Source organism: Zonotrichia leucophrys, chromosome 15 (genome assembly GCF_028769735.1).
Source record: "Zonotrichia leucophrys gambelii isolate GWCS_2022_RI chromosome 15, RI_Zleu_2.0, whole genome shotgun sequence".
In the NCBI taxonomy this organism is placed as follows: domain Eukaryota; kingdom Metazoa; phylum Chordata; class Aves; order Passeriformes; family Passerellidae; genus Zonotrichia; species Zonotrichia leucophrys.
This window is the reverse complement of record NC_088185.1, coordinates 7398923-7406065: the sequence shown is the minus strand read 5'-3', so window position 1 is coordinate 7406065 and position 7143 is coordinate 7398923. Positions and strand designations below refer to the sequence as shown.

The window sequence follows — 7143 nt, the reverse complement described above, 5'->3', positions numbered from 1 at the left end:
TATCATTTTTATGTGTCTCTTTCACATGAATGCGAGTAAATTGAAGATCTGTCGTGCAAATGGATCATGGATTTTATTTGGGTATTACATTCTGGTAATTTCTGCCTGTTTTATAGCAAATGTATATTAAAGTTTGTCAAACAGCTGATATCACTGAAACTCTATTGTTTTATTGTACACATAAATTCTACACCTCCTCTGGAGCATGCATTGGCCTGACAGAATATGCTAGGTCACGAGGAGAAAAATGCAATAGATTTATGCATACCATTAAAACACTGGCCTGTCTGGCCCAGGAGGCAGAGGCATTTGCCTCACTGATGACCATGGACTAACTGGAGGAACTAATTTCATTGTTTAGGCTGTCTACTATGAGGCTTTTCAGCACTTTTCACTCACTTTGTCTCTGGTAGGGCAATTTCTCCTCTGTGTGCTCAGTTCTGTAGTTTGTAACAGGGGCAAGGCCTGACCCCCTGGCCATCCCCTGGGGTACTGTGTGAGCTGAGCAGGTTGCATCAAGCAGAAGTGCAGCTCATTGCTGCAGGATCTCTGCAAGCTGCAGCAGCTGGTTTGGCTGCATTTGTAGAGAAAAGCTGATGCCTGGCTCAGCAAAGCCCAAGCCTGGCATCAACAGAAGCCAGAGATGGGGAGGCAAAGCACAGTGCCCAGTGGTTCAGCTCCTACAGCTGCCCTAAATCAGCCCTTCCCTGAGCAGAACTATCTCCTCACACTAAAGTATTCCCTTCACAGATTTTGTGCCTGCCAGCCCTTTACAGAAAGGGTAGTTTGACTGCATTTATCTACCCAGATAAACAGATTTTAGCTTTGCTTGTAGACTTGCCTGTATTTAGAAAGTTAACTAGAGCTCAAGAATTGCAGGACTTCTCTGCAGGTTTTTGCCATACCAACAATGAGCTCTCTTGCTGCAATCTTTTTTTTTGCATTCCTATGTTCCAAGTGTTCTGATCAGCAGTGCATACAGCCAGGTCTTGTTTTCTCATGTCTGCTCGCAAAAGCACAACAGAAATAGTTAAATCAAGTTTAACAAGAGTATGTCCCCTCTAATCAGATGAGCTGTAAAATAAGAGGGAGGCTAACTAAAAGGATTTAATAATAGAATCTGTAGAAAAACATTATTTATGGCTTAAGAGCTACACAAGTCTTGAGCTTTAAATGTAAGTTCTTTCCTTCTTTAATGGTGCATGTAAGGAAGAGCAAGAGAGAAATGTTCCAGTCAAGGACAAAATCATAAAATAATGAGCAGAAGAAGAACGAAATGAAAGTATTAGGGGCCAGGGGAGGCTGAGTGGGAGTTTGTCTTCATACATGATTGATCTAAACTTGAAAAGGAAAAAAATAAAAGACTCTTCATCTTTAAACAAGATGGTTATTTGAGCATAAATAACAGTCTCATGTCAAATATGCTGCTATTTCCAATGGAGTCTTTTCACTACAAAACCACAACATTCTCAGCCCTAATCTCCTCAGATAAAACAATACGGCTGGTGGCTGTGAATGAGCACTTTGAAACCAACCTCTGAAAACAGCAACACGTTCAGGGTGAAGAGAACTGAGGAGACAAAGAGCTGCTGTTTATAGATCTTTGCCAAGTGAGGCCCCACCTGGCTTGCTTGGGAACGTGCTGTAACACCTGAGAATTGTTTCTCTTTGGAGGAAAGTCCAGCTCAGCACAGCCAGCGCAGGGGACTGGGGCTATTGATGTATCTCTGAGTTTGGTCCTGCACCAGGCTGAGCTGTCACTGAAACCTGCAGCAGTGAAATATCAAAATCCTCCTGCATGCCTGAGCCTTGAGGTGTGTGTGGAAGGGTACGGTGAGAACAAAGAGCTGGGCTCTCTGTGACAAGGAGCTCTCCTCCTTTCCCAATTTGCAGCCACAAGGTGATGTCCCCTCCCTTGTGCTGACCCCAGCACTCATCTGAGCAGCAGCGGGGCTGATGAAGGCAGGAGCAAGGTGCCAGGAAAGGAGAGGGCCTGCAAGGGAGAGTGGTCATGCTGGAAGAGACCTGCCCTGAGCAGTGGCACCAAAAGGAGCAGGCCAGCTGGGACACAAAGGTTTCCATCCAGAAAATGACATCTCACCTTAAGCAGGAAGCTCATTTCCCTCCACAGTCAGTGAGGAAAAGCAGGCTATTAACACATAGGAACATCCTTTTTTTCTCATTCCACTGTTTCCTAACATCACACACTTAAACAACAAGCTTTGAAATCCAGAAATGCCATCCCATGGGAAGTGGGAGAACACTTTTGTCTCAGCACAGCCCCCCAGCTGTTCTCTGACTAGAAGGGCCTTGCACTGGTGGTGGGGGACATCCTATGGCAGCAAGACTTGGAGCAGGATCAAATAAGGAAACACTGTGACATTTGCACTTTCATGTGGGTTTTAGGGGCACTGTCCATAACTCGGAAAAATTCTGATAATTTTGAGCCCCTCTCAGAAAAAGAAGGAAATGAACTGGGCATTGTTCTCCTCAAAGAGGTGACTGTAAAATGGCCTTTGGACATGGTCTGGAGGCATCAGCTGCACAACCTCCCCATCAGTGCTACCCTTCCAGCAAAGCTTCTGAGGCAGGGCTCAGATGAGAGAGATGTTGACAGGATGCCAAATCCTAACCCTCTGGAACTAGACAGAAAAGAGAACCAAATGGCAAACCTGTATCTGTGTCCAGCTGCAAAAGCCCAAGCTTCTGTTAAGTCTGAAAAAAACCTTTGATCCAAACATTCCCACTTTTTAGGGTTTCCAAACTCAAGTGAAAACACAGCAGTTTCACCCTAGCTTGAAACACAGCCTCATACCTTTGATTTCTGAGGAGAGATCATTTTTCCTGGGGTGAGGCACGTGGACAGCAACAGATCCCTCATGTCTGGTCCAGACAGGCCAACCAAAGGCTTAAGTGGACACACACAGAACCAGCAGCATGTGATGGGATTTAGTGCAAGGAAATCAAACTCTCTGCTCCACCTCCTGAGCTTATCCTTTAAAGACCAGTCCTGTGCTCACAGCTGGAGTTTATGTGAGTCCTGCCTTATTAATTAACTGAAGCCAGTGCCTTTTCCCCCTGAATTCCAACAGAAGCAATTAGAAAGCAGATACTTCACACATAACAGCTGGTTCATTTAACCCCCTGCTCATGCTATTGTCTCCCCTCCCCCAGTCAACTCACATCCCCCTTTTCCATCCTTTCATGTAATGGAGAGGGACAGTAAAATCAAGTGGCAAAAGCAAGGGCAGCAGATAACCATATTCCTAATAAAATCATCTAATGTAACACTGAAAGCAGAGAATTGTTGTTGAGGCCACAGTTCTGAGCAGGGAATCATAACATTCACCCACCAGATGGGAAAAAGAGCTTAGGCTGTCTACAGTGTCCTCCTTATGAGGGGATCTGTATCAAAGTAGCAGCGTATTTTCTTCACTGAAGGCTGTTGATGTCATTAGAGCAAGTCTCATTTTTATTTAAGACCAGAGTTAAGAGTCACATAAAATTGGCACAGGTGAAGGCACCAGGCCCCTTAAGTTGTGGAATGTGACTCTCTGGGAACTTTTTGAATGTTCATGTAGCTCCAACTTATTTATGTTTGGGCAAGCCAGCACCAGAGCTTCTCCTCGTTGCTTCTCAGTATAAATACAGCCTCAATCCTGCCATTAGGCCGGTAAAAAACCCACTCTATCCATTAAATTTGCTCCACACCCAAGACAGATCCAGTTACAGAAGAGCAGTTCTGCCCTACTCTGTGTTACACACATCTCTGGGAGATGCTATGAACATAAAATTAAACTCATAGCCAAAAACCGGAGTGAAACATGGTGTCATTTCACCATTACACTGGAAGTGAAATCTGCTCTTGCCAAACTACCCAAAATGCATGTTCTGCCCCAAAGCAAGTACTCCAGAGGCTGGATCTGGATTTAAGGAAAGTAGAGCTGTTCAGAAGGAAACCAAGTTTACAGGAATGGAGATTAATTTTCTTCTGTGAAACACTTCTGAAGCAATGAAGTAATTTCAGTCTATTTGAGGCAAAGGGATGATTAAGAGTCACATTTCTTTTCTTAGATGGCTAATATTTTTTTAATATAGAATTTATGGGTAAAATACAGCTCTGGTCCCACACAGGGCATCTGCTCATAGCATACAGGAATAATAACAAGAGTAGACAGCCAAAGTACCCAGTGCTGAGAGATTTTTCTGCTAGATGATTCTTCACTGATCCTGAAATCAGGCAGCATTAAGATGACATTTTCAGTTACAATATAGGGAAGATTTAGGTCCAACCATAAACTTCCCATTTCCTTCCTCAAAGAGGTTCCTATCAGAGAGGCTGCTGTTGCAGCCAGCCAGATGTTTGCCATCTTTATTACAAATTTTCATGTATCTTACAACACCTACATACTGTACAGCAGACAGATGATGCAGCTATCTAATACCTACATTACAGACATGAAGAACAAGTTAGGAGGGATTAAATTATCTGCCCAGCTTCCCACAAGACAACACAGGTGTGGCTAGAAATCAAAACTCCAAGCTTCTAATTTTTGCTGTGTTATACTAATCTTTTTATATGCTTTGCTGGAAAAAAAAAAACCCCAAAATACCCAACAAATTTCTGTAACGTGTTTGTTGGTTGAAATATGGGCACTTCTAATCAAACTAAAAGATTAGCATATTTTAGAAACTGTTACAGCTGATTAGTACACTGGTCCCCCTTTTTTATCTCCTGGATCTTTCTAGAGGAAGAAAAATAAAAGGGAAGGGCATCTTTTTCTAACTGCAAAGGCTCCAGCTAATGAGAGTAGAAATCGTATTTTATATTTTGGCAGTTAATGGTAAACACTATTATTAAAGCTATAATAAGATCAGCAAATGTTGTATGAAATATTAGTGATGTCTGAGCACAAAGCAGAGTCCCCATTTCTTTAGTTAAAATTACAAAATGATTAACAGCCCAATTAAAAACATTTTTGTTTTTGACATGATAAATTATACTTTATCTACCTATCTGTGGATATAATTGATTATTTTATCCGTTTGCTGTTGGCTGTCATTAAAAAAGACAGATACCATGGCTTTCTGGCCTCTCTCCCACTGAGAGAAAGAACAAATCCTGCTATTAACGACAGACAGGATCATTATGAAAAAATTCCATTTGCCACTAGGCAACATAGCCGAGTTCCAGTAATTATTGTATTAGTCAAGCCGTTGAGAAGTTCCATAAAATTGAGAGAGTTTTTAAGAAGCATCCAACATTATTTGGCAACTTTTGTGATGTAACAATTAAAACCATGCTCCAGGCCCCAAAATGTGCAGGAGATTGCCAAAATCAGATAAAACCCTAGAGGGCCCCTGACTTGCAAAGGGAAAAAAAAAAATCAAACTGTTTACTTTTAGGATCAGACATTCATCAACGTTTGGCTTTTGTTTCAGCTGGTGTCAGATAATAACAGCACCACGTTTTCAGTTGGCTTGTAACAAAACTCTGCACTGTTCGATGTCAGGTCCCAGGGTGACACTGGCCTCTCCTCATGGACCTGATGCTACCAGCTTTGCTTGGCAGATCAGATACCTGGGGGCACTCAGCAGTACCTTCTGCAGTGAATCACATCTGTAATCCACCAGTAGCATCAACAAATCACTGGGGAGAAATGCAAGTTATTCCTTCCTCTGACATCTAGGAGCTGAGCCAGGCAACACCCCAAATTATCAGGGCTGCAGGGGATAAAGCAGAAGTCTCCTGTCCATGTACCCCATTAACCTGTCAAGGAACTGATAAAAAAATCACACTTTAAAACTGCTAAGGGAAATTGCTACTGAACAAAACTTACAGCCAAGTTTATAATTTACCTACTTCCCTACTGAGTGGTGTTAAGGAATAATGATGTACAGTACCAAAAATGAAGGTACAGGATCAGGTTTCTGCAATGGAAAGTGAAGTTGCAAAATGTAGGCTTGGTTTAGCTTAATGAAGACTACAGGAAGCACTTCTAGAGCACATCTGTTTGCAAAGGAGTTTCTCCCTTCCCAGAATAACATGCCTGGGTCAGAAAGTTGCAATGTTTTAAAGCACTGTGACGGGAGCAACAGTTTCCATGGCAGTCAGAGGGAGCCGGGGTCTGAACATGGGCTGGTGCTGTTGTCACCAGGAGCAGCAGCAGGGCAGGGTTTAGCACCAGCACCTGCCAGTCTCCACCTGGAACATGCTGTACCAGGCAGGACAGATAAAAAGATACTCTGGAGCCTGCCATGATATGGCCTTTCATCACCCAGCTCTGGCACTGGAGATGGCTGCCAGCTGTGAGGGCCTGCTGACCTATTTAATAAAAAAGATCAAACCCACAACCCTTAGCAATAATGGCTTTTATCTGATGTAAATGGGAACAGTGGCACAGCACCACAGGCCACGGGCAGCCCTTGAACCATATGTTGGATTGCCAAGGCAAAGGCTCAGACTTGTGGAGAGAGGGTGTGTGAAAGAAAAGCTGCTCCTCTCTCCCAGCTCTCAAACTGATCTTGCTGCTCTGCAAGGCATGCCTGAGTCCTAATAAGCTCAGGAATCAGCTAATGCTGGAAGCTTCTGCCACATTTTCCAGCACATTTAACCTCTAGTTTGGGTCTGGCAAATGCTAGGGTGTGGTGAGATGTGTTGCTATAGAAGTATAAAACCCTATTAACTACTGGCTGCTTTTGGGAGACAGCATGGCCTTGTAGTTTTCTTCAGCAGAACTAAAGCACATATTTGTGGTAGTATTCAGTTCTCTTGCATTTGGAGCTGTCATCTAGGAAGAAGCATCCTAGGTCAGCTCAAGAACTTAGGTCAGTAGCTGTCAGTGTGGAGAATGAATTCTTATTCTTGATTTTATGAATAAATTGTGCCAAATCTTCAACATATTAGAGTAGTGCCAGATGAAGACCTAGCAAGTTTTTTAGATATATGTTATTTATTAGCATTTAAACTTCTGTTATTAAAAGAGTTATGTTACAACATACATGCATGAGATCCATCTAAACTTAAAAAATAATTTTAAAAAATGTATTTCTAAGCTTTTTGGTTAGTGCCTCTAACTTACAGCTCATCAGAGCCATGAGTGAGGAAAATTCAAATCCCAGCACACAGCAAAGGGCTGTGAT

At 42.7% G+C, this 7143-nt stretch overlaps 1 protein-coding gene across 1 annotated transcript in view; it reads right to left on the bottom strand.

Moving 5' to 3' along the window:
- Nucleotides 1–5298: 5298 nt before the first annotated feature.
- TXNRD2 (thioredoxin reductase 2) overlaps nucleotides 5299–7143 on the bottom strand; it is a 44737-nt gene continuing 42892 nt past the window's right edge. Inside the window, exon 21 of the transcript XR_010442195.1 lies at nucleotides 5299–5781. The gene's annotated coding sequence lies outside the window, so the exon portion shown is untranslated. The remainder of the gene's footprint in view (nucleotides 5782–7143) is intronic.